The following is a 26,920-nucleotide window of genomic DNA, read 5'->3' as shown; positions in this document are numbered from 1 at the left end:
AGGGGTAGGCATCAAGCGATGCCATGTCGGAGTCGACAAGCATCGGGTCGGTGGAGCCGACCGACTCCAAGTCCATAGCAAGCTCGCTGGAGACATGAAGTTGGTCGAGGAGGCTGACGAGGCGGCTCTCGGGGCAGTCCGTGCCCGCGTCGGACGCGGGTTCGTTGGAGATGCGAGTCTCGCCAAGAAGATCGGCGAGGCAGCTTGCTGCGCAGGCGTTGTCGACGCCTAGCAGCGCGTCGGGGCAAGCGCCATCGAGCGCAGCAGGCTGGCTGCGCTCGCGCGGGAGGAAAAGGGTTCCCGTCCAGAACAGGTCTCCAGATGACGGTGCACCTGGCCCCACGGTGGGCGCCAAATGTCGGGTGGTAGGTGTGACATATGCCAACGGATGGCTTATCATAGTGGGAGCCAGTAAAACGTCGCCGGTGCCTGGAAACGGGATGAGGCGAAGACATGCACGCCGGCGAATCTTACCCAGGTTCGGGGCTCTCCGTGGAGATAAAACCCCTAGTCCTCCTCTGTGGGATCTCTGCATGATCACTAGACCAATACAAGTAGCTACAAGCGCTCCTTGAGCTGTTTGGATAGTGGAAGAAGAAGGGCAAGGCTAGCTCTCCTTTTCCCTCTATGTGGTGTGTGGAATTCTCTTAGATCCACCCTTTGCATGGGTGTCCCGGGGGGTTTATATAGGCCTACCCCCAGGGGTACAATGGTAATCTGGCTGGGCGCGGGTCCCAGCCGTCAGCGTCTAAGCACGCCGGCTTCTCCGCCAGTCATTGGGGCCCGCCGACTGGTGGGTCCCGCCGGCTGCCGGCCTCTTGGCCGACAGGCCGGCCCCACCGCTTGGGGGCTTTGTCGGTGGCTGGTTACTGTTGCCTCACCTCTGATGACGAGAGCTTTGTTGAGGTAAGCGTGGCTACAGTGCCGCCGCCTTGCGGGCTCTCACTGTAGCCTTACCTCGTCTTGTCTCCTTAATGAGGCATATGTTTCGAGGGAGGGAGGTAGCCGGCTGTTAGGAGCCGGCCACACCCCTAGCCGACCAGAGGAGGCCACGCCGCCTTCGGATGTCTCTCTGGCAAAAGGGGCCCGCCGCCTACGGGCCGTACTGGCGCCTGTCATGGGGACATCAAGGTCAACATGGCTACAGTGCCACGCCGGACGGGGGATGGCTGGCCCGTACGGCGCCCTGTAGCCATGCCTGTTCCGGGATTCAGGGGCAGTGGGCTGTACTGCGGCCACGCCCCATCCTATCGCCGTTATGTGGGTATAGTCTTTAGTGGGTGCAGTCTTGGCCGGCTTCTGGGAGCCGGCTTTCTTCATGGCCGGCTTCTGGGAGCCGGCTTTCTTCATGGCCGGCTTTTGGGAGTCGGCTTTCCTCATGGCCGGCTTCTGGAAGTCGGCCCTGGGGATAGCCGGCCGGGGGAAGGCGGCCATATGCTTTGTATGCTTGAAGGCTTGAATGGCCCGATAATTTTTCAAAGAGCCAGGGGGAGTAGGTTAGGCTACCCGTGGCCATTTACTCCGACATTGTGCATCCAAACATCCCTTAACCTAGTTTTGCCATGAGAGTCCACCATACCTACCTATGGATTGAGTAAGATCCTTCAAGTAAGTTGTCATCGGTGCAAGCAATAAAAATTGCTCTCTAAATATGTATGATCTATTTGTGTGAGGAAAATAAGCTTTATACGAACTTGTGATATAGAAGAAATAAAAGCGACAGACTGCATAATAAAGTTCTTTATCATAAGCGGCAATATAAAGTGACGTTCTTTTGCACTAAGATTTTGTGCATCCAACCATAAAAGCGCGCGGCAACCTCTGCTTCCCTCTTGAAAGGGCCTATCTTTCATTTACCCTCTACCTTAATACAAGAGTCATGGTGATCACCACCTATTCCTTTTTATACTTTTTCTTTTTGGCAAGCACTTTGTGTTGGGGGGGAGATCCAAATATATATATCCACTTGGATGTAGATATTCATAAGCTATTATTGTTGACATTACCCTTGAGGTAAAAGGTTGGGAGGCGAAACCATAAGCCCCTATCTTTCTCCGTGTCCAACTGAAACTTTGATCTCATAAGTATCGCGTGAGTGTTAGCAATTGTGAAAGACTAAATGATAGTTGAGTATGTGAACTTGCCGAAAAGCTCTTATATTGACTCTTTCTTACAGTATGATAAATTGCAATTGCCTCAATGACTGAGATCATAGTTTATTAGTTTCCAGTAAAGTTCTTGTTTCAGACTTTACCTTGTGAACAGGTTGTTACTTAACATAAGAAATTATATGACAATATATGTTGTTATTATGAAGATGATCATGATGCCTTCATGTCTATATTTTATTTTATCGACACCTCTATCTCTAAACATGTGGGCATGATTATCGATCTCGGCTTTCGTTTGAGGACAAGTGAGGTCTAAGCTTGGGGTAGTTGATACGTCCATTTTGCATCATGATTTACATTGGTATTTATTGCATTATGGGATGTTATTACACATTATGGTACAATACTTATGCCTTTTCTCTCTTATTTTACAAGGTTTACATGAAGAGGGAGAATGCCGGCAGCTGGAATTTTGGACCAGAAAGGATGCAAATCTGAGAGACCTATACTGCACAACTCCAAAAGTCCTAAAAATTTACGAAGAATTATTTTGGAATATATAAAAAATATTGGGCAAAGAAAATACCAGAGGGGACCCACCAGGTGGACACAAGGGTGGGGGCACTCCCTACCCCCTGGGCGCGCCTCCCTGGCTTGTGGGCCCCTAGCAGGCCTCCGGTGCCCCTCTTTTGCTATATGATGTCTTTTGACCTGGAAAAAAATCAAGAGGAAGCTTTCAGGACGAAGTGCCGCCGTCTCGAGGCAGAACATGGGCAGAACCAATCTGGGGCTCCGGCGGAGCTGTTCCGCTGGGGAAACTTCCCTCCTGGAGAGGGAAATCAAAGCCATTGTCATCACCAACGATCCTCTCATCGAGAGGGGGTAAATCTCCATCAACATCTTCACCAGCACCATCTCCTCTCAAACTCTAGTTCATCTCTTGTATCCGATCTTTGTCTCAAAACCTCAGATTGGTACCTGTGGGTTGCTAGTAGTGTTGATTACTCCTTGTAGTTGATGCTAGTTGGTTTATTTGGTGGAAGATCATACGTTCAGATCCTTAATGATAATTATTACTCCTCTGATTATGAACATGAATATGATTTGTGAGTAGTTACGTTTGTTCCTGAGGACATGGGAGAGGTCTTGTTATAAGTAATCATGTGAATTTGGTGTTCATTCGATATTTTGGTGAGATGTATGTTGTCTTTCCTCTAGTGGTGTTATGTGAACGTCGACTACATGACACTTCACCATTGTTTGGGCCTAGGGGAAGGCATTGGGAAGTAATAAGTAGATGATGGGTTGCTAGAGTGACAGAAGCTTAAGCCCTAGTTTATGCGTTGCTTCGTAAGGAGCTGATTTGGATCCATATGTTTCGTGCTATGCTTAGGTTTATCTTAATTCTTCTTTCGTAGTTGCAGATGCTTGCGAGAGGGGTTAATCATAAGTGGGAGGATTGTCCAAGTAAGGAAAGTACCCAAGTACCGGTCCACCCACATATCAAAATATCCAAGTAAAGAACGTGAATCATATGAGCATGATGAAAACTAGCTTGACAGTAATTCCCATGTGTCCTCAGGAGAGCTTTGCTTTATATAAGAGTTCGACCAGGCTTGTCCTTTGCTACAAAAGGATTGGGCCACCTTGCTGCACCTACACTTGTTACTTGTTATCCGTTACGAATTATCTTATCACAAAACTATCAGTTACCAATAATTTCAGTGCTTGCAGAGAATACCTTACTGAAAACCGCTTGTCATTTCCTTCTGCTCCTCGTTGGGTTTGTCACTCTTACTTATAGAAAGGACTACGATAGATCCCCTATACTTGTGGGTCATCAACTAACAACAAAGGATGCCTTGGAGAAGCACATCGAAGAGGTCTGTGACGAGTTTAGTGAGAAGCTTGTTGGTAAGTGTTTCCTTCGCCGAGTGAAATCTGTATGTTGCCAAATTTTCTTGACCATCTGCTCACAGATCGCTCTTTTCGATGCAGAGCATTGCTATAACAAGAAACTAGAACTGGAGAGGATAGAGAGGGATCTGGAGCCTTCCAGTTCGCTTGTGGCCGACCATGCCGCCCTTGCCATCCTTCGGCTCGAAGACCGCTTGGAGAATGCATTGGGCTATATCACTCGGAGGAAAGGTGCTGCGGGCTAGATTGATGCAGAGTTTCAACCAGGCGAAGAGACTCAGAAGGACCTAGAATCGGTTATGACGAGGCTAAATGAAGTCCCCGCTCGAGTGATGGCTTGGAAGAAATCTGCTGCCCAGAGTGGTGCAGACGTGGCGTTGTCACTCGTCCGCGTTCATTGCAAGAACATGGACGAAGAGAAGATGAAGAACCTCCGAGTGGCAAACAAGAAGAACCTCAAGTTTGAGGATTTCATGTAGACCTTCGTTGAAGCCGCCACTTGTATCGTCAATGGACCTGGAGACCTTCGTTGATCCAGCCAGCCCTCTGCCTGAAGCTTAAAACACTTGATTGAATTTGCCCCGGGATGCCGGGTGGTTGATGTAATGAAATACTTCGTCGAGCCTTGGGTTCATTTTATCTCGGAGACATTCGGTCGAATCTAACTTTAATTTGAAATCTTTTGCGCTCCTATTTGCTTAGTATTTTGGTTGGCTTTGGGCGAAAGCTGGTTCACGGCTAAGCCCCCGAGTGCAGAGCGGATCTTCACTCGGACTGTTTCTTAACTTAGGTGAAAGAACTTAGGTGAAAGCTGGTTCGCGGCTAAGCACCGAGTGTGGAGCGGATCCTCACTCGAAATCTTTTTTAACTTAGGCGAAAGCTGGTTCAGGGCTAAGGCCCCGAGTGTGGAGTGGATCCTCACTCGGATTCTTTTTTAACTTAGGCGAAAGCTGGTTCGCGGCTAAGCCCCCGAGTGTGGAGCGGATCCTCACTCGGATTATTTTTTAACTTAGGCGAAAGCCGGTTCACTGCTAAGCCCCCGAGCGTGGAGCGGATCCTCACTCGGATTCTTTTTTAACTTAGGCGATAGATGGTTCGCGGCTAAGCCCCCGAGTGTGGAGCGGATCCTCACTCAAGTTCTTTTAGAACTTAGGCGAAAGCTGGTTCGCGACTAAGTTTTCCCACCTCTTATCACCCACTGGAGGTGTGTTAGTTTCCGAATGCAATTAAACACCTGAGTGAGATGCGACTGTGATGCGGCTTGAACTACGTTGATATTTCCCCAAAGAGGAAGGGATGATGCAGCACAAGTATGGTAGGTATTTCCCTCAGTGATGAGAATAAGGTTATCGAACCAGTAGGAGAACCATGCAACACCACATAAACAGCTCCTACACACAAAGAACAAATACTTGCAGCCCGACGTAAGAGAGGGGTTGTCAATCCCTCACGGGTAAAAAGATAGGTAAAATTGTAGTAGATTGGATAAATAGATCTCGCGGGAACGCGAGATAAAATAAATAAATAAATTCCAACAAGGTATTTTTGTATTTCTGGATTAATAGATCTGAGAATAAAAGCAAATAAAAATAGATCGCGAAGGAAAATATAATAAAGAAGAGACCCGGGGGCCGTAGATTTCACTAGTGGCTTCTCTCGAGAAAAATAACATACGGTGGGTAAACAAATTACTGTTGGGCAATTATAGAACTTCAAATAATCATGATGATATTCATGCAATGATCATTATATAGGCATCATGTCCAAGATTAGTAGACCGACTCCTGCCTGCATCTACTACTATTACTCCACACATCGCCCGCTATCCAGCATGCATCTAGTGTATTAAGTTCATGGAGAAATGGAGTAATGCAATAAGAACAATGACATGATATAGACAAGATCTATTTATGTAGAATTAGACCCCATCTTGTTATACCTAATAGCAACGATACATACATTTCGGTTCCCGTTCTGTCACTGGGATCAAGCACCGTAAGATCGAACCCATCACAAAGCACCTCTTCCCATGGCAAGAAAAATTGATCTAGTTGGCGTAACTATACCAAAGATTCGAAGAAGAAATATGAGGCTATAAGTAATCATGCATATAAGAGATCAAAAGATTCAAATATCTTTCATGGATAAAAACATAGATCTGATCATAAACTCAAAGTTCATCCGATCCCAACAAACACACCGCAAAAAGAGTTACATCAAATAGATCTCCGAGAGACCGTTGTATTGAGAATCAAAAGAGAGAGAGGAAGCCATCTAGCTACTAACTATGGACCCATAGGTCTACAATGAACTACTCACGCATCGACGGAGAGGCACCAATGAGGATGATGAACCCCTCCATGATGGTGTCTAGATGGGATCTGGCGGTTCTGGAACTTGCGGCGGCTAGAATTGATTTTCGACGACTCCCCTAGGGTTTCTGGAATATTGGTGTATTTATAGAGCAAATAAGCGGTGCGGGAGGCCACCGAGGTGGGCACAACCCACCTGGGCGCGCCTGGGCCCCCAGTCGCGCCCTGGTGGGTTGTGCTCCCCTCGGAGCTCCCCTCAGGTACTTTCTTGGCCCAACAGGTGTGTTCTGGTCCAGAAAAAATCCACAAAAGGTTTCGCTGCATTTGGACTCCATTTGATATTGATTCCCTACGATGTAAAAAACAAGCAGAAAACATCAACTGGCACTGGGCACTATGTCAATATGTTAGTCCCAAAAAATGATATAAAATGATTGGAAAACATCCAAGAATGATAATATAACAGCATGGAACAATCAAAAATTATAGATACCTTGGAGACGTATCAGAGTGTAGGTCGAACTACGAAATATATGGAAAAGCGAGACTTTTATTTATCTAAGTTCATTTGGACTAACAATTACAAGGGAGAAATATTATTCTAATTATAAAACTTGCGCAGCAGGTCTGCATTCCAAGCCCTGGCCTCTTCTATTCCTCTGGTGAAATTGTATAGTCTGTATGCTCCATTGTGCAAGACCTTGGAGATGGCGAATGGTCCCTCTTAAGGGGGTGCTAGCTTGTGGGCTTTTTGTTGGTCCACTCGGAGGACTAAGTCTCCTTCCTGGAAGGCACGCCCGCTGACGTGTCTGTCATGGTAGCGGTGTAAGTCTTGTTGATACAAGGTTGATCTTAGGAGCGCTAGCTCACGCTCTTCCTCCAAAAGATCTAGGCCATCCTGCCTTGCTTCCTCGGCTTCAGCTTCCGAGTAGAGATCTACTCGGGGGAAATTGTGGAGAAGATCACTCGGCAGGACTACCTTTGACCAATACACCATGAAGAATGGAGTGCGGTTATTCGATCGGTTTGGGGTCGTCCGCAGGCCCCAAAAGACTTACGACAATTCAGTCACTCAGGCCCCCGCTGCATGAGTCAGGTCACGCATGAGGCGGGGTTTCAATCCCTGTAGTATGAGCCCATTTGCTCTCTCGTCTTGTCCATTCAAATGCGGGTGTATCACGGAGGTGTAGTCAACCCGAGTGTCGTGGGTGTAGCAGAACTCGCGGAACTTGTCTGAGTCGAAGTTAGACCGTTGTCGGTGATGATGCTATGTGGGACTCTTTACCTGAAGATGATCTCTTTGATGAACTGAATTGCGGTGGCCGAGTCCAGCTTCTTTATGGGCTTGGCCTTGATCCACTTGGTGAACTTGTCCACTTCTACCAATAGGTGTGTGAAGCCACTCGCCCTTGTCAACAATGGTAATATAATTGGATCATATAACCATCCCTCAAAGAGCGATGAAGAATCACTCCAAAGTTCCTATCTAGCGGAGAACATAAGAATAAATTGTTTGTAGGGTACGAAACCACCTCGAAGCTATTCTTTCTGATCGATCTATCCAAGAGTTCGTACTAAAATAACACCAAATAATTTCATATTCATAATACTCAATCCAACACAAAGAACCTCAAAGAGTGCCCCAAGATTTCTACCGGAGAAACAAAGACAAGAACGCACGTCAACCCCTATGCGTAGATTACCCCAATGTCACCTCGGGAATCCGCGAGTTGAGTGCCAAAACACATATCAAGTGAATCAAAATGATACCCCATTGTCACCACGAGTATTTATATGCAAGACATATATCAAGTGCTCTCAAATCCATAAAAGTGTTCAATCCGATAAAACAAAATCTCAAAGGGAAAACTCAATTCATCACAACAAGATAGAGAGGGGAAAACACCATATGATTCAACTATATTAACAAAGCCCGCAATACATCAAGATCGTGGCATCTCAAGACCACGAGAGAGAGAGAGAGATTAAACACATAGCTACTGGTACAAACCCTCACCCCCGAGGGTGGACTACTCCCTCCTCATCGTGGTGGCCGCTGGGATGATGAAGATAGCCCCCGGTGATAATTCCCCCCTCCGACAGGGTGCTAGAACGGGGTCTAGATTGGTTTTCGGTGGCTACAGAGGCCTGCGGCGGCGGAACTTCGTATCAGGTTAACCCCGAGGGTTTTTGGAATATTTGATGATTTATAGGGCGAAGAGGCGGTACGGGAGGCCACCGAGGTGGGCACAACCCACTTGTGCGCGCCTAGGGCCCCAGGCGCGCGCTGGTGGGTTGTGCCGCCTCGGAGCACCCCCCAGGTGCTTCTCTGGCCCACTGGATGTCTTCTGGTCCATAAAAAATCCACAAAAAGTTTTGCGGTGTTTGGACTCCGTCTGAATTGATTTCCTGCGATGTAAAAAACAAGCAAAAAACAGCAACTCGCACTGGGCACTGGGTCAATAGGTTAGTCCCAAAAATGATATAAAGTTGCTATAAAATGATTGTAAAATATCCAAGAATGATAAAATAACAGAATGAATACTTCATAAACTATATACGTTGGAGACGTATCAGCATCCCCAAGCTTAATTCCTACTCGTCCTCGAGTAGGTAAATGATAAAAGAAATAATTTATGAAGTGTGAATGCTAGCAAAGTGCATAAGTTTGATCAATGATAATTTCAATTACTTTTCCTAGCATCATAACAGCAATTCTTTCTTATAAAACTTCTCATGTTAAAGTAGCAACCAGTTCACATGTTAAGGTTCAAACAATGAATTCTCTTGAAACTCAACAAGCTATGTTCTCAGTCACCATGCAATTGCAATTCAACTTATTCAACAGATTCTAAGTAAGAGCTCCACATACTCAACCATCATATAGTCTTCTATGATTGCTAACACTTACCGCATACACATGAGCAAAACGTTTCAACCAGGCACATAGAATATAGGGGCTTATAATTTCGCCTCCCAACGTATTCACCTCAAGGGTGATGTCAACAACAATAACTCCTACTACCCATATTCAACTGGACATATTTGCCTAGATCTTTCCTCACCACATGATGCTTGCCAAAGGAGAAAAATAAAAAGGAATAGAGAGAAAAACTTTGACTCTTGCATAAAAGTAAATACATAAAAGTAAAAGATAGGCCCTTCGCAGAGGGAATCAGAGGTTGTCATGTGCTTATTTGTTTGTATGCTCAACCCCTTAGTACAAAAGAACGTCACGTTATATTGCCCCTTATGATAGCAACATTTATTATGCAGTCTGTCACTTTTATTCTTTCCTATCACAAGTTCGTACAACGCTCAATTTTCTCTTACACTAAATGACCTAACACTTTTAGAAGCAATTTTTATTGCCTTTTTGCACCGATGGCAAATTACTTGTGGGATCTTGCTCAATCCCTAGGTAGGTATGGTGGACTCGTGAAAATAAGATTTGGGTTTAAGGGTTTTCGGATGAACAAGTAGTATCTCTACTTGGTGCGGAATTTTTGTCTAGCATAGATGGGGGGCAAGCACCACATGTTGAAGGATCTATGACAATATAACTTCTATGTGAATATGAACAAACATAGACCGTTAAGTTGTCTTCCTTGTCCAACGTCAACAATTTTGGCATATAATATTTTGATGGGGGCTCACAATCACAAAATATTTCCAAGATAGTGTATTTGCACGTGAAAGTTCTCTTCCTTCTACTAATCATTCATGAATTGCTTGTATGACCAATATTGTGATTGTCAAGCTTCAAAAGATTTCACTTTCTAAACCCAATGTGAAGATACCACTAGGCATGATATGCACATATAATTTCAACGTCATGATATTCAATTCATTCAACAATTTACTCATAGGATATAATTGAAGCATGAGAGTAAATGACAAACTACTCCAAAAAGATATAAGTGAAGATCATGCGAGTACTTAAGTAAATGGGTAGCTAATTGAGAACTCTGTCTTATTTAAAACTTTCAGATCTAAGTATTTTATTCAACAGCAAGCAAAACAAAATAAAATGATATTTCAAGAATAGCACAACTCATGTGAAGAAGCAAAAACTTAGGCTCAACCGATACTAACCGATAATTGTTGATGAACAATGGTGGGATGCTTACCGGGGCATCCCCAAGCTTAGATGCTTGAGACTTATTGAAATATTATCTTGGGATGCCTTGTGTCAGGACCCCGATCCTATGTCACACCGATCTAGCATGTAACACATCATATCACTTTGCGGCCTCACACACGGTATTCCCACGGGTGCCACCTTACCTGGCCCGGGACCGTTTGCGCCTTTTGGCTCACGTATATGATAGTGTCACTAGCATCCATATGACAGAGAACCCGGGCCGACATGACTAGTTGTGAATCCAAAGTGGCACTAACTTACAGGGACAGGCATACATGACCCAGCAACGAATGTGTCGGTCATCAACGTATGAACCCAAGTCGTAGCAAGCTACAAGGACTTAAAGGAACAACGCGTGACATTTCCCTGAAGGGACAGACACAGGAACGAAGAAGGACACATGCCGGCCAACCTAAGTGTTCCGGAGCAGTAGCAAGCTACCATGGCTCAGTGGAAGCACTAGGCGACATTTCCCGGTAGGAGAGGCTACCAAGAATAAACAACTAGGTTGTCGGATCCCACACATACCAAGCATTTCATTAACATACACACAATATGCTCGATATGAGCAAATACAACATGGCATCACAACAAAACTCTACGACTCAAAGTATTTATTCATTAGGCTCCGAGGAGCCAGATAATACAAACATGGGTCTGATGACCCAGCATTCAAGTCATACAAGCAATAAGCACATGCGGAAGCTTAACTTGTCTGAGTACAGCAACTACAAATAAAAAGGCTGAGAAGCCTGACTATCTACAAGACCCTGCCGAGGGCACAAGATCGTAGCTGAGGTAACAAGCTAAACGTCGAAGTCCACGCGGTACTACTAGTGAGACTGAAGTCTCTCTGCAAAAACATAAATTAAGCAAACGTGAGTACAAATGTACCCAGCAAGACTTACATCAGAACTAGCTACATATGCATCAGTATCAACAAAGGGTTGTGGAGTTTAACTGCAGCAAGCCAGCTTTGACTCAGTGGCTATCATGTACTACGATTGCAAGTAACTCTTTTGAGGTGGCGCACACGAGTCCACATATTCACCATATCAATACACCACTATGGATCCGCTCCCGTCTCCCTACGAGAACGCCATCTATAGCACTCACGCTTATCTTGCGCATTTTAGAGTATCCACTTTCACTTGTCTATGAACTGTACTGGCAACCCAGAAGTCCTTTACCGCGGACGCGGCTATTCGAATAGATGATGTTAACCCTGCAGGGGTGTACTTCTTCACACACGCTCTCGCCACTTACCACCATGTACACGTTGTGTATCTTGGAAACCTTCAAGCGGAAGCCTGGCGAGGGAGTCGGCCACGACCTGACTAACCACGCAAGTCTCTAGTCTAGGTTTATCGCCTATTCGGGTTCCATCCGCAAGGAGATCCGGCCGGGGTGTCGCTCACGGCCCCAAATGATGTGTACAGGGTTCCCAAGCCCACCAAACGGGCGATGCTTGGTATACCCGGCCATGGTGCCTAGTCTGTCCCAAGCCCACCTGTACCGGGTACGACTTGGTAGACTACAAACACTACCTACAAACACCAGAAACTAGTTGCAACTCTGGACAGAGATCGAGGCGATTAATAAGCCGAGAGGGTCGAGTTACCGGAACCCAATGTGTGGTAGTAACTGTTCATGGATCACAAACACAGAACTCAGTTCCTGAGGACGGTTTCAATGAGACAACCCACCATGTACTCCTACATGGCCTCTCACCGCTAGCTTTACGAAATCGTGTTCACACACTTAGCTCTCAGCAGTAGGACATGTTCACAACTTTCCAATTCATCCCCGATGAATCAGACCTGACACAACTCTAAGCAATAGCAGGCATGACAAACAAGCATGAATGAGTAGGCACATCAGGGCTCAAACAACTCCTACTCATGCTAGTGGTTTCATCTATTTACTGTGGCAATGATAGTTCATGCAGAGGAAAAGGGGTTCAACTACCGCAGCATGTAACAGTTGAAAAACGTTGTTGTCCTAATGCAGTAAAAGAGAGCAGGAGCGAGAGAGTGGGATTGTATCGGAGTGAACAAGGGGGTTTTGCTTGCCTGTCACTTATGAAGATAGTATAGCTCTTCATCGGTGTCATCGAACTCATCGTCGGAACACGTCTATCGAGAGGGAACAACCACCGGCAACAGAGAAGGAACACAATCAATGCAATGGACAATATGATGCATGATCATGACATGTCAATATGTTGTGATTTGAGCTAATGCAACTAGCAACGGGTTAAATGGAGTTGGTTTGAATCCAAGATTCAAATTCAAACTCCATATGTGGATATTTAAATGCCATTTATATGATTGGTCCTAAACAGCAGCTATAAGTTGTTCTAACATGCATGGAAATGGTATGGGTGGATAGATTGGATTTTTCTGATAATTTTTCATATATAAATCTTTTCTTTCTGAGCTATAGATTAATTTCTATGATTTTTTGAAGTTTAGGACTTTTTCTCGAATTTCTGGTTATTTCGAAAATAAACTAATTCCAGAAAAGATTAACTGCGACAGCACTGTGTCAGCATGACATCAGCGAGTCAAAAGGGATGGTCTAGGTCAAACCTGGCGTGCGGGGTCCACACGTCAGTGACTCAATTATTTAACTAACTAATTAGGGGTTAGGTTAGTCACTAATCTAACTTTGACCAGGGGCTGGGCCCACATGTCAGCGAACCAAGGGGTCAAATCCCTAGTCAACTGGGTCAAATCACCGGCGTTTAGATGCCGGCAACGACCAGACGCTGCGGCGGTGCTCGGGATTGGGCTATGGTGCCCTGTTCGATGCGCGACTAGGATCGTTGGAGAGCTCTTGCCGGCGCGCATCCGATGGGGGTGGTAGACGGGCGTGTGGTGGCCGAAGCTGATGGCGACGAGCTCGGCAGCGGCGACCGGCGTTCGGGTGTGCGCGGGAACGCGTTTGCGTTGTGCAAACAGGCGAGGCAAAGCGTTGGAGACGCTCTACGCGGTGCAGCAAGCTCGGTGGACATGCGCCCGGAACCGAATGGTCACCGGAGCGTCGACGGCGGTGAGCGCAGGCGGCGGCGGGTTTCGGTCATCAGCAAAACGGCGACTAGAGCTAGCAAACGTCGCGGAGACAAGGGGGATACGGTGTAGAAGCTCACGGGGATCTTGTAGGGTAGGTCGGCGAGCTCGGGGAGGGGCCAGAGCAAGCGGGGCGGCGATGGCGATCTCAGCGGACCAAGGTTGAAAAGGATGGCATGGTCGGCATTCGAGGGCGTCCAACGGGGCGTGGCTCAGTGAGGGGGTCGAGGACGAAGTAGCAGAGATTCTTGGCACGTCGGCGATGCGTGGGGTGGCCGGTGGACTTGGCGGCGAGGGGTGGCGCGCTCCTGGGCACCTCGGGGAAGAGGGGGAGAGGGTGCCAGAGGAGGGGGAGAGCTCGAGGGAGAGAGAGGGAGAGTCGGATGGCTCTGGGGGTCACGTGGCGTTGTCCAGACGCGTCGAGCAGGAGCCAGGCAGGCAGGGAGGGAGGAGGTGGCCGCGGCGTGTGGCTGCGCACGTCGGGCACGCGCCCTCGCCTATTGGCGCGAGGAGGAAGGCGGCAGGAGAGCGCCTGGTGGGCTGGGCCGCCAGGTAAGGTCCAGATGGGTTTCTCTCTCTCTCTCTGCTTTCTGTCTTTTATTTCTCTTTTCTATTTCTCTGTATTTTGTTTTGATTTCACTTAAAACATCAAATCATTTTTTAAACTTTATGTAAATTGTTATGTGAGCTCAGAAACTAGTCCAAGGTCACAGGCAACTTACAAAAATATTTGAACTTTATTTCTTATATAACAGAAATAAATCCAACTCAGATATGTCATTTATTTAATTCAAAGGCACAAAATAAATATTTCTATGATTCCAAAAATATTGGTTTCAATTTTACCTCTTACCAATATTTTCACAGAGTAACAGGAACATTTCCTTGGGCTCATTTGATGAGAATTAAATGTTGATTATTTTTTAACTAATTTCTGAGGGTTTCAACAAACCTCAGTTCAACTTTCATAAATTTTAGACATGATGCATGAGTGCAGATGCAACTATTTCACTCAAGTATTCTAGGGCTGTGACAACTCGCCCCCACTAAACAAGAATCTCGTCCCGAGATTCAAGACGTGAGGTAAGAAGACAGAGGGGATACAAACTAACACGATCTTCACGATCCAACTGTTCTTCTCAATGATGTTGATTCATTACATCATCTTGATCTTGACACCTTTGCTTTCGAGACATTCATGCCCACACTATGGTGACAAAAGGAAACTCTATAGGGGTCAATATTCTTGGAGATCGAGCAACCCACGATAAACTCACAGAATGAGGCACAATAACATCTCTTGAGATGAGACACAAGACGCACATCAGGGGTGATGGAAAAGCAGATGACGAAGGTTCAAGTTGGTAGTCAATAACTCCAAGCTTGAGTAAGATGGTGCATGGTTTCAAAGTAGCGAGGAGATAATTGCCATGATTCCATAACGGGGCACCTTAGGGAAGGTGGCTCGTAGAAATATTCCCATAAGTGGCAAAAAGAATTACTTTTGATTTAGAGATCATTGAAATTCTCTATACCAGCCTAAGGAAAATTACAAACGTTCGCTTGAAGGAATTCGAAAGAATGGCATACTCACTTTGGAAAGGAAACTGGAGTTATAAGACAACTCAGCAAACAGAAGGCACATTCCAACTAATACCGAGGATATAACCTAGTGTCTGAGAATGCTCTCAAGAACTTGAGCATTGATGACCCACAAGTATAGAGGATCTATCATAGTCCTTTCGATAAGTAAGAGTGTCGAACCCAACGAGGGGCAAAAGGAAATGATAAGCGGTTTTCAGCAAGGTATTCTCTGCAAGCACTGAAGTAAACAAGGTGCAGCAAGATGGCCCAATCCTTTTTGTAGCAAAGGACAAGCCTAGACAAACTCTTATATAGAGAAAAGTGCTCCCGAGGACACATGGGAATTATCGTCAAGCTAGTTTTCATCATGCTCATATGATTCGCGTTCGTTACTTTGATAATTTGGTTTGTGGGTGGACCGGTGCTTGGGTGCTACCCTTTCTTGGACAAGCATCCCACTTATGACTAAACCCTATTGCAAGCATCCGCAACTACAAGAGAAGTATTAAGGTAAACCTAACCATAGCATGAAACATATGGATCCAAATCAGCCCCTTACGAAGCAACGCATAAACTAGGGTTTAAGCTTCTGACACTCTAGCAACCCATCTGTAACGCCCCGAGACCGACGCTTAGATTGCCTTCCTTGTTTGGCGAGTCATCTCTGTTATTTATTTTGTTGTTGCATTCTTCATCGCATCATTCGCATTGCATCGGCACTCTGTTGCCATCATTGTTTTTCAAACTTGCATCCGCTCGTAGTTGCCGCGTCCCCCCTTGCGTTCGTTGACCATTCTGAGCCTAACCGGATTTTCGATTCTCTCTTGTCTGACCGTTTGACCCTCTCTGCACAACCACCGAACCCCTCCTTGCGCAGTGCATAGACCCCTCTCGCGCGTCCGGAACCTCCCCGAACCCGACCCGGGTTGTTGTCACCGTTGGATTCGGATCATCCCCAAACATCTACAAAACATCACTGTTTTCTTTGTTGGACTCTCCACAGCCTTTTTTCTCGACCGTTCAATTTTGATCGGAGGGCCTGTTTTGCCTTAAGCTAGTCCACCTAGCTATTTAAACAGCCTAACCCTAGTCCTAACCTGTCCCATCCACCTATTCCCTGCCGCCGCCACCCTCTTCCTCAGGATTCCCCGATCCAATCCATCCATTCCACCCAGCCGACCCGACAGCGCCCCTCATCTTCAGCGCCGGGCCAAGCAGCGCTTGCCACCCACTCTCCCTCGATTTCACCACCGCAGCCACGCCTCCTGCTCCCTCATCGATCCAGATCGAGAGGAGCTCGACCCCGAGCCTCCCAACGACCTCCTCCTTGCCGGTGATTCCCCGCCGGGGGTTCCAACCAGGTGCAGCAGCGACCAGGCCAGTCCCGTCGCTCCGTGCCTTCCTTTTCTCCCGTGCTTCTCCATCGTCTCACCCCTCTGTCTCTCTCACCTCGTTCTAGCAGGAGCGCCGCCGCCCTCGACCCGTCTCCGTCCGGCCGACAACGAGCAGTAGCTCGCCGGAGTTCAGCTTCACCGGATCCGCCTCCCTCTGCCCGTTGATGGTGCTCGCGTCACCGTCAGCCACCCGTCGCCCGAGTTCCTCGCCGGCCCGCGCGACAACCTGCAAGTACCAAGGCATCGACCACCACCACCAGGAGCTGACCGCTGCTTCCCTGCCCAAGTTCCCCTGCGTCGCCGGCGACCCCAGGCAGGCCCCATCGCGCCCTGCCATCTCCCTCGCCGTCCCGTTCGTCTTGCAGCAAGGCGAGGTACCGAGCTCCGCCGCAAGTCCCTTTGTTGCTCCGCGTCGCGCCGCTGCTCTTCTTCCCGGAGGGCCTCGACGAGAGCCTCGCTCGCGCCCCCTCCATCCCGTCACCTGGATCCCGCTACCAGCGCCCCCCGAGTCCCGTCCAGCCGCCCTGCAGTTTCTTCGCCGCCATGCCCTGCATCCCGCATCGCCAGCCGCCGTCCCCTGCTTCACGAACGAGACAGCCAGCGCTGCCCCTTCGTTGACTTGGTCCAGCGCCAGCGTGGCCGGTCTCCAAGTCCCAGGCGCCAAGGCCCAGCTCGCCCTCCATCTCCTCGCGGCCCAGATCCGCCAGCCCAAGCCGGCCAGTTTTGGCCAATGTGAGCAGCCCCCTCTCCTGTGCACTGTTGGCCCAGCGGTTTTCGGCCCGATCCATTTTTTTTACAGATATGTGATTTTAGCTATTATCCAGAGATGCCAGATTTGCAGAAAAACCATTGAACTTCATGCATATAATAACTTCACAACCGTGCATCAGTTTAAAATAATCTAAATATGTAAAATGCTCAGAAATTTGTGTAGTTTAATATTATGTCACTCTCATCCATGTTTAAAATGTTTAAAATGCTGTTTGTTTAAATTTGCTTAAATGCCATGTTTAAATGATTTAATTCATAACTAAATAACCGTAGCTTGGATTTTAATAAATTTTATACGTAAATGGGGTAGAAAAATGCCTAGTTTAACTTGGTGCACTTCATTTTTCTGTTTAACAACATTTAAATTGTGTTTATGGCAGAACAGTACCAAATCTAAAATATGTATGTGGGGATTTTCCGGAATTGTTGTTTGTTATTTCCGGCCTCATTTAACTTGCTTAAATAGTTAGTTTATTTATGCTTCACCCTCTTGCCATGTTTAACAACATTTAATATTGTTGGGTACATAAACAAGAGAGAACTAAATAATTGATGTGGTGTTTCTTCAATATGCAACTCGTTGCATATTGAGCTCCACTTAATTTGTAGTGTTGTTTGTTGCACTTTGCCATGCCATGCCTCATTAAACCGGACATGCATCATATTTGTTTTTGCATCATGCCATGTTTATGTGGTGGTTGTTTACTAGGTTGTTTGTTTCTTTCCGGGTTGCTTCTCTCGTTAGCTTCGGTTTCGTTCCGGAGTTGTGAGGATTCGTTCGACTACGTCCGCTTGTCTTCTTCATGGACTCGTTCTTCTTCCTTGCGGGATCTCAGGCAAGATGACCACCCCTCGAAATCACTTCTATCTTTGCTTGCTAGTTGCTCGTTCTATTGCCATGCTGCGCTACCTACCACTTGCTATATCATGCCTCCCATACTGCCATGTCAGCCCCTAAACTTTTCTCCCTTCCTAGCAAACCGTTGTTTGGCTATGTTACCGCTTTTGCTCAGCCCCTCTTATAGCATTGCTAGTTGCAGGTGAAGACTAAGTTTGTTCCATGTTGGAACATGGATATGTAGGGATATCACAATATATCTTATTTAATTAATGCATCTATATACTTGGTAAAGGGTGGAAGGCTCGGCCTTATGCCTGGTGTTTTGTTCCACTCTTGCCGCCCTAGTTTCCGTCATACCGGTGTTATGTTCCTTGATTTTGCGTTCCTTACGTGGTTGGGTGATTTATGGGACCCCCTTGACAGTTCGCTTTGAATAAAACTCCTCCAGCAAGGCCCCACCTTGGTTTTACCATTTGCTACCACCTATCCCCTTTTCCCTTGGGTTCTGCAGACTCAAGGATCATCTTATTTTAACCCCCCCGGGCCAGTGCTCCTTCGAGTGTTGGTCCGAACTGAGTAGACTGCAGGGCCCCCTCGTGGAAACTCGAGGTCTAGTTTTACTCGTAGGATGTCTCATCCGGTGTTGCCCTGAGAACGAGATATGTGCAGCTCCTATCGGGATTTGTCGACACATCGGGCGGCTTTGCTGGCCTAGTTTTACCATTGTCGAAATGTCTTGTAAACCGGGATTCCGAGACTGATCGGGTCTTCCCGGGAGAAGGTTTATCCTTTGTTGACCGTGAGAGCTTATAATGGGCTAAGTTGGGACACCCCTGCAGGGTATTATCTTTCGAAAGCCGTGCCCGCGGTTATGTGGCAGATGGGAATTTGTTAATGTCCGGTTGTAGAGTACTTGACACTTGACCTTAATTAAAACGCATCAACCGTGTGTGTAGCCGTGATGGTCTCTTCTCGGTGGAGTCCGGGAAGTGAACACGGTTTCTGGGTTATGTTTGACGTAAGTAGAGGTTCAGGATCACTTCTTGATCATTGCTAGTTCACGACCGTTCCGTTGCTTCTCTTCTCGCTCTTATTTGCGTATGTTAGCCACCATATATGCTTAGTGCTTGCTGCAGCTTCACCACCTTACCTTTTCCTACCCATAAGCTTAAATAGTCTTGATCTCGCGGGTGTGAGATTGCTGAGTCCTCGTGACTCACAAATACTTCCAAAACAGTTGCAGGTGCCGAAGATACCAGTGCAGGAGACGCAACTGAGCTCAAGTGGGAGCTCGATGAAGATCTTGTTCATTGTGTTGTTTCTTTTCATATTGATCAGTAGTGGTGCCCAGTTGGGACGATCGGGGATCTAGCAGTTGGGTTGTCTTCTTTTCTTTTGGTTCCGTAGTCGGACCTATGTGTGTATTCTGATTGATGTATGATTTATTTATGTATTGTGTGAAGTGGCGATTGTAAGCCAACTCTTTATCCCATTCTTGTTCATTACATGGGATTGTGTGAAGATGACCCTTCTTGCGACAAAACCACAATGCGGTTATGCCTCTAAGTCGTGCCTCAACACGTGGGAGAAATAGCCGCATCGTGGGTGTTACACCATCATCTACTTATTACTTCCTAGTGCCTTCCTCTAGGCCCAAACAATGGTGAAGTGCCATGTAGTCGACGTTCACATAACACCACTAGAGGAAAGACAACATACATCTCATCAAAATATCGAACGAATACCAAATTCACATGACTACTTATAGCAAGACTTCTCCCATGTCCTCAGGAACAAAGGTAACTACTCACAAATCATATTCATGTTCATAATCAGAGGAGTATTAATATGCATAAAGGATCTGAACATATGATCTTCCACCAAATAAACCAACTAACATCAACTACAAGGAGTAATCAACACTACTAGCAACCCACAGGTACCAATCTGAGGCTTTGGGACAAAGATTGGATACAAGAGATGAACTAGGGTTTTAGAGGAGATGGTGCTGGTGAAGATGTTGATGAAGATTGACCCCCTCCCGATGAGAGGATCATTGGTGATGACGATGGCGATGATTTCCCCCTCCCGGAGGGAAGTTTCCCCGACAGAACAGCTCTGTCAGAGCCCTAGATTGGTTCCGCCAAGGTTCCGCCTCGTGGCGGCGGAGTTTCTTCCCGAAAGCTTTCTTATGAATTTTTCCAGGGTAAAAGACTTCATATAGCAGAAGATAGGCACCGGAGGCCTGCCAGGGGGCCCACGAGGCAGGGGCGCGCCCAGGGGGTATGGCGCGCCCCCACCCTCGTGGCCAGGGCGTGGGCCCCCTCTGGTAGACTCTTTCACCAGTAATTTTTTTTAATTCCAAAAATAACTTCCGTGAAGTTTTAGGACTTGTGGAGCTGTGCAGAATAGGTCTCTAATATTTGCTCCTTTTCCAGCCCAGTATTCCAGCTGCCGGCATTCTCCCTCTGCATGCAAACCTTGTAAAATAAGAGAGAATAGGCATAAGTATTGTGACATAACGTGTAATAACAGCCCATAATGCGATAAATATCGATATCAAAGCATGATGCAAAATGGACATATCAACTCCCCCAAGCTTAGACCTCGCTTGTCCTCAAGCGGAAGCCGATAACGATAAATATGTCCACATGTTTAGAGATAGAGGTGTCGATAAAATAAAATACGGACATGAGGGCATCATTATTATTCTTATAACAGCAACATATATGGATATTGTCATATGATTTCTTTTGCTCAAGTAATAATCTATTCACAATGTCAAGTATGAATCAGAAACTTCATTGAAAACCAACAAACTATAATCTCAGTCATTGAAGCAATTGCAATTTATCATAACATCAGAAAGAGTCAATATAAGAGCTTTTCAGCAAGTCCACATACTCAACTATCATTTAGTCTTTCACAATTGCTAACACTCACGCAATACTTATGGTTATGGAGTTTTAATCGGACATAGAGAAAGATAGGGGCTTATAGTGTTGCCTCCCAACCTTTTACCTCAAGGGTAATGTCAACCATAATAATTCATGCTAACTTACATCCAATTGGATATATATATATCAGGATCTTTCCAACACAAGGTGCTTGCCAAAGGATAAAATGTAAAAAGGAAAGGTGAAGATCACCATGACTCTTGTAAAAGGTATAAGACAAAAGTAAAAGATAGGCCCTACGCAGAGGGAAGCAGAGGTTGTCATTTGCTTTTAGGGTTGGATGCACGAAATCTTAATGCAAAAGAATGTCACTTTATATTGCCACTTGTGATATGGACCTTTATTATGCAGTCCGTCACTTTTATTTCTTCCACATCACAAGATCGTATAAAGCTTATTTTCTCCACACTAATAAATCATACGTATTTAGAAAGCAATTCTTATTGCACGCAACATGACAACTTACTTGAAGGATCCTACCTATAAGGTGGACTCTCATGGCAAAACTGGGTTTAAGGATATTCGGAAGGACAAGTAGTATCTCTACTTGGTGCAAAGAATTTGGCTAGCATGAGGGAGAAAGGCAAGCTCAACATGTTGGATGATCCATGACAATATACTTTATTTCGGATATAAGAAAACATAACCCATTACGTTGTCTTCCTTGTCCAACATCAACTCTTTAGCATGTCATATTTTAATGAGTGCTCACAATCATAAAAGATGTCCAAGATAGTATATTTATATTTGAAAACTTCTCTTTCTTTATTACTTCCTATTAATTGCAACGATGACCAAAACTATGTTTGCCAACTATCAACAACTTTTATTCATCATACTCTTTATATGTGAAATCATTACTGTCCATAAGATCAATATGATCTCTTTACTTCTTTTTATTCTTTCTTTTTCTTTTATTTCCTCACGATCATAGCAAAATAATCAAGCCCTTGACTCAACACTAATCTTTATTATATATATAGCTCATGGACTCAATTACATAGAAGGATCATAAGGCAAATCTCAAAACTAGATCATGTTAAAACATTATTCTACTAGATCAAGATAATACCAAAAGGATCGAACTAAGAAAAAACAGTAAATATAGGAGTGTGATGGTGATACGATACCGGGGCACCTCCCCCAAGCTTGGCAGTTGCCAAGGGGAGTGCCCATACCCATGTATTTATTGCTCTTTCTTCGGAGGTGGTGATGATGGAGTTAATTGTGCCTTCAGCTTTTTCATATTGTACTTGAGAAGAGCAATTTCCTCCTTTAAATCATCAACTTCCGTTTCCAGCTTCAAGATCTTGTCACATAAATCTCCCTTGCTTTTCTGCCAAAACGAGAAGGAATAAATCGGTTGTTAGACAGTTTAGCCCTCTTAGGAAGACTAGACTTTTTGAACTTCACATGCATATCCCCAGGTTGAGGTAGAGGGACATCCTCCTCCTCCGAACTTGAATCGTTGATCCTCATCAAATGAGCATCCTCCTCATCATCCGTAGTTCGACCACAAGGAGATAAATCCCCATAGGTCTTTGGGTCAGCAACGAGATGTGAGACATAGCTCTCTCCGTCGGAATCCTGAGATGACATCTTGCTCCAAACCTGCTACAGAAACAGCTCGAAACAAAAATAGAGGATACTTGCGTGGTACGGTGGTCAAAACCTTCGGGGGGTTATATAATGAATTTTTACCGACCAAAAGAAGCATCGTGCAAGAAAACGGAGTCCGGAGAGTACACGAGGTGCCCACGAGGCAGGGAGCGCGCCCAGGGGGTAGGGCGCGCCCTCCACCCTCGTGGAAGCCTCGTGTCCTTCCCGAACTACTTCTTATTTTCCTATTTTCTTAAATATTCCAAAACGGAGAAAAATTGCCATTAGAACTGTTTTGGAGTCGGTTGACTTACCGTACCATATACCTATTCCTTTTCGGAGTCTGAAACGTTCTGGAAAGTTTCTCTTATGTATTCCTCCGGGGTTACGGTTTCAATAACATTGGTTTCAACATTTATAGGATTACCTGAGATATAATGTTTGCTTCTTTGACCGTTCACCACCTTCAGATTTGTGCCTTCGAAGTTGTTGATTTTTATGGCACCGGAACGATAGACCTCCTCGATAACGTAAGGACCTTCCCATTTAGAGAGAAGTTTTCCTGCAAAAAATCTTAAACGAGAGTTGAATAGCAACACATAATCACCTACATTAAACTCACGCTTTTGTATCCTTTTGTCATGCCATCTTTTAACTTTTTCTTTAGATAGTTTGGCATTCTCATAGGCTTGAGTTCTCCATTCATCAAGTGAGCTAATGTCAAATAACCTCTTCTCACCGGCAAGTTTGAAATCATAATTGAGCTCTTTAATGGCCCAATATGCCTTATGTTCTAGTTCAAGAGGTAAGTGACATGCTTTTCCATAAACCATTTTATACGGAGACATACCCATAGGATTTTTATATGCAGTTCTATAGGCCCATAATGCATCATCAAGTTTCTTGGACCAATTCTTTCTAGATCTATTAATAGTCTTTTGCAAAATTAATTTGAGCTCTCTATTACTCAATTCTACTTGACCACTAGACTGTGGGCGATATGGAGATGCAATTCTATGATTAACATCATACTTAGCAAGCATTTTGCGAGAGGCACCATGAATAAAATGTGAACTACCATCGGTCATTAAATATCTAGGGACTCCAAACCTCGGGAAAATAACTTCTGTAAGCATCTTAATAGAGGTGTTATGATCAGCACTACTAGTTGGAATAGCTTCTACCCACTTAGTAACGTAATCAACAGCAACTAAAATATGTGTATACCCATTAGAGGAAGGAAACGGACCCATGTAATCAAAGCCCCAAACATCAAATGGTTCAGTAACGAGTGAATAATTCATAGGCATTTCTTGACGTCTACTAATATTACCAATTCTTTGACATTCATCACAAGATAAGACAAACTTACGGGCATCTTTGAAGAGAGTAGGCCAATAAAAACTGGATTGCAATACCTTATGCGCAGTTCTATCTCCAGCGTGGTGTCCTCCATAAGCTTCGGAGTGACACTTGCGTAGGATCTGTTCCTATTCATGCTCAGGTATACAACGTCTAATAACACCATCTACTCCTTCTTTATAAAGATGTGGGTCATCCCAGAAGTAATGTCTTAAATCATAGAAAAACTTTTTATTTTGCTAGTATGTGAAACTAGGTGGTATAAATTTAGCAACAATGTAATTAGCATAATCAGCATACCATGGAGCAGTGCGAGAAGCATTTATGACAGCTAATTATTCATCAGGAAAGCTATCATCAATAGGTAGTGGGTCATCAAGAACATTCTCTAACCTAGACAAGTTGTCTGCAACGGGGTTCTCAGCTCCCTTTCTATCAATAATACGCAAATCAAATTCTTGTAGCGGGAGAACCCATCTAATGAGTCTAGGTTTAGCATCTTTCTTTTCCATAAGATATTTAATAGCAGCATGGTCAGTGTGAACAGTTACTTTAGAATCAAAAATATAAGGTCGGAACTTATCACAAGCAAATACAACCGCTAAAAATTCTTTTTCAGTATTGTCTAGAGTTTGACTAGCATATTGGATAACATTTAATTTCTTATCAACTCTTTGTCCTAGAACAACACCTACAGCAAAATCACTAGCATCACACATAATTTCAAAGGGTAAATTCGAATCAGGTGGCTGAACAATAGGTGCAGAAATCAATGCTTTCTTAAGTATTTCAAATGCTTCTACACAATCATCATCAAAGACAAAAGGAATATCTTTTTGCAAGAGATTAGTCAGAGGCCTGGAGATTTTGGAGAAGTCCTTAATGAGCCTCCTATAAAAAACCAGCATGACCAAGGAAACTTCTTATACCTTTAATGTCCTTGGGACACGACATCTTTTCAATAGCATCAACTTTAGCTTTGTCAACTTCAATACCTCTTTCAGAAATTTTATGCCCCAAGACAATACCTTCATTAACCATAAAGTGGCACTTCTCCCAATTCAAGACAAGGTTAGTTTCTTCACATCTCTGCAAAACTCGATCAAGGTTGCTCAAGCAATCATCAAAAGAAGTTCCATATACAGAGAAATAATCCATGAAAACCTCAACAATCTTTTCATAAAAATCAGAGAATATAGCCATCATGCATCTTTGAAAGGTAGCAGGTGCATTACATAAACCTAAAGGCATACGTCTATAAGCAAAGGTGCCGAAAGGACAAGTAAAAGTGGTATTTTCTTGATCCTCTTTTGACACAGGTATTTGAAAGAAACCAGAATAACCATCTAGAAAGCAAAAATGTGTATGTTTGGATAGTCTTTCTAGCATTTGATCAATAAAAGGTAAAGGGTAATGATCCTTTTTAGTATCTTTATTTAATTTGCGGAAATCAATTACCATCCTATAACCTGTAACAATTCTTTGTGGGATCAATTCATCTTTATCATTGGAACAACAGTAATACCTCCCTTCTTAGGGACACAATGGACAGGACTTACCCACTGACTATCAGCAACGGGATAAATTATACCTGCCTCCAGAAGCTTTAGTATTTCTGTCCTTACCACTTCTTTGATCTTAGGATTTAACCGTCGTTGGTGATCAACAACTGGTTTAGCGTCTTTCTCCAATTTTATTTTCTACTGGCATAGAGTGGGACTAATGCCCTTAAGATCATCAAGAGTATATCCAATAGCAGCACGGTGCTTCTTCAGAGTTTTCAATAATTTCTTTTCTTCATGCTCTGAAAGGTTAGCACTAATAATAACAGGATATATATTCTTTTCATCAAGATAAGCATATTTAAGAGTATCTGGTAATGGTTTAAGCTCAAACACGGGATCACCCTTAGGTGGAGGAGGATCCCCTAGGATTTCAACAGTCAAGTTGTGTTTCAAAATAGGTCCCTGTTTAAAGATTACTTCATCTATTTCCCTTCTTTCATTCATAAACATATCATTTTCATGGTCTAGCAAATATTGTTCTAAAGGATCATTAGGAGGCACGGCAATAGAAGCAAGACCAATAATTTCATCTTTACTAGGCAATTCCTCGTCACGGGGTTGTCTACGAAATTTAGCAAAATTAAACTCATGAGACATATCCCCCAAACCAATAGTAACAACATCCTTTTCGCAGTCTATCCTAGCATTAACAGTATCCAAGAAGGGTCTACCAAATATAATGGGACAAAATTTACCTTGTGGGAACCAAGAACAAGAAAATCAGCAGGATATTTAACTTTCCCACACAAGACTTCAACATCTCTAACAATCCCAACTGGTGAAATAGTATCTCTATTGGCAAGCTTAATTGTAACATCAATTTCTTCTATATCAGCAGGTGCAATATCATGCATAATTTCTTTGTATAAGGAATGAGGTATTGCACTTGCACTAGCACCCATATCACATAAGCCATGATAACAATGATCTCCTATTTTAACAGAAATAACAGGCATGCCTACAACAGGTCTATGTTTATTTTTAGTATCAGGTCTGGCAATTCTAGTAGTTTCCTCACAGAAGTAAATAACATGCCCATCAATATTATCAGCCAAGAGATCTTTAACCATAGCAATACTAGGTTCAACTTTAATTTGCTCAGGGGGTTTGGGTGTCTTAATATTACTTTTGTTGACTACAGTTGAAGCTTTAGCATGATCCTTTATTCTAACAGGGAAAGGTGGTTTCTCAATATAAGCAGTAGGAACAATAGGATCATTATAAGTGATAGTCTTTTCTTCAACTTTAATAGGTGCAACCACTTTTACTTCAATGGGAGGATTATATTTAAA

This window comes from Triticum aestivum, chromosome 1D (assembly GCF_018294505.1).
Source record: "Triticum aestivum cultivar Chinese Spring chromosome 1D, IWGSC CS RefSeq v2.1, whole genome shotgun sequence".
In the NCBI taxonomy this organism is placed as follows: domain Eukaryota; kingdom Viridiplantae; phylum Streptophyta; class Magnoliopsida; order Poales; family Poaceae; genus Triticum; species Triticum aestivum.
Note: the sequence above shows the minus strand (reverse complement) of the source record.